The following is a 1,816-nucleotide window of genomic DNA, read 5'->3' on the forward strand; positions in this document are numbered from 1 at the left end:
GAGAGAGAGAGAGAGAGAGAGAGAGAGAGAGAACGCCATGGTAACATCAAGGGCAGTAATCCACAGAATATCTTCGTTGATTTATGAACCATTTATTGTGGGTCATGGCAATGATGAAAAACATTGCGTCAAAACCTTGCACTGATTTACTGACGCTCAGTCTCCATCTTAACAAAGAGTGAGCCATCAGTTTGTAATCTCACTACTCCCTTTCATCACCACACACAAACAAATACACACACACACACACGCGCGCGCGCACACACACACACCTATTACAGTATGTTATAGGGACGTATAGAAATTTAAACCACACAAATAAAACTTTGCTCAGATCTGAACCTTGAGTTTTTAAGTCACCACCGTCAGAACCTTACTCCCCCAAAAGCTGAGACATCTAGGGAAGATCCTCTGTCCCCAGAAACAAACCGTGCACACCCTGGGTCAGGCTATAAAGCCCAAATGAGGGAAGCAGAGTTTAATCTTTTACAGCATCTGTTGATATCCCGCACCATTATATTATTATAACACCAATCTTGCAACAGTCGAGTGAGTGTGACACCTCCCTTTGTCCTTCATTTGATTCCAATGGCATGTCCCGTAAAAAGAACAACGAACAAACAAACAAAAACCCAACAACAACATAAAAAACAAAACAGAAATTCGTCAGAATGTACGATTTAGAATAGTAGTAGTATAATACATTATGTACGAGTATAAGTCTTCTTTCGTCACAAAGCCATAAATGTTCCTGCTTGAGACCGTGCTTGTTGACAATGTGTTTCATTTATAGGATAAAAAGTATAATGACGTTAGATGAAATTATCTGTTACAGTTATACAGTCGAGCCTGGGTATCTGTCGTGCTCGACCACAGAATTCTACAGTGTGCTCGACACATCCACAGTTCGAGCAAACCTCGATAACCTTAAAAACCAGAGATAGCTTGAAAAATGTCAAGGGAAGTAGCTGTGTCGATACACTGGTTGGAAAATAAATTACTGATCACTTCCCTTCTGTCGTTCTTACTTTGAAACTGATCCTGTCCGATTGTCAATACGTCCGACATTCAAATTCTATTGATTTGGTTGTTTTATTTTTTTTTAATTTCTTTATTTTCAAAACCTCTAATAGGTGCTTGTTTCTTCCGACAGAAAACTAAGCCATTTATGTGGTACATCCCCTGTCTCCAGCTCTGTGCTCGGATAAACGGCGGAGTGCGTTCACAGCTCCACATCTCTCGGCCACACTTGTCCGCAGTTTTAACAGAACTGCAGAAATTGTAGCCTACTGAGCTATGCAGTATTCTGATATGGCAAGTAATAGTGTTCGTTTCTTTTGTTTGGTTCTTGCATTTGGTTGATCTCAAATAATCCTCAGATTATATGGCCTAATTAGTTTTCTTCTTCTCTCTCTCCTAATTCTCCGACACCTCCTACTTTTCGTTGTTCTCCTACTTCAACCGGCATCTGCTATAGTTTTTCTGTTAGGCCCTTTGCCGTCACACGCAGAAGACGTGTGTTCGATTCCTGTGTGGGTAGAATTGGGATTGAGTTCATGAAAATAATATGTACTCGATGAAAATTCCTAATCCTTTTTTCTTGGTGGATGTTGTATCCCGCTCAGCCCGAGTTGTCCCTTACGGGGCCGAGCTACTGCAGCCTGCTCCCTATGACACTTAATTGTCAACAAGAGTGTACACAGGATCGAAGGCTGACTTGTTTGACAGGGTAATTAAAGTGAGATGGGACCAGACAGGGCCTGGAGATATCACACTCACACAAGTCACAAGAATCTTACTGGCACTGGAGGCGGCA

The sequence above is a fragment of the Aplysia californica genome, unplaced genomic scaffold, assembly GCF_000002075.1.
Source record: "Aplysia californica isolate F4 #8 unplaced genomic scaffold, AplCal3.0 scaffold00269, whole genome shotgun sequence".
In the NCBI taxonomy this organism is placed as follows: Eukaryota; Metazoa; Mollusca; class Gastropoda; order Aplysiida; family Aplysiidae; genus Aplysia; species Aplysia californica.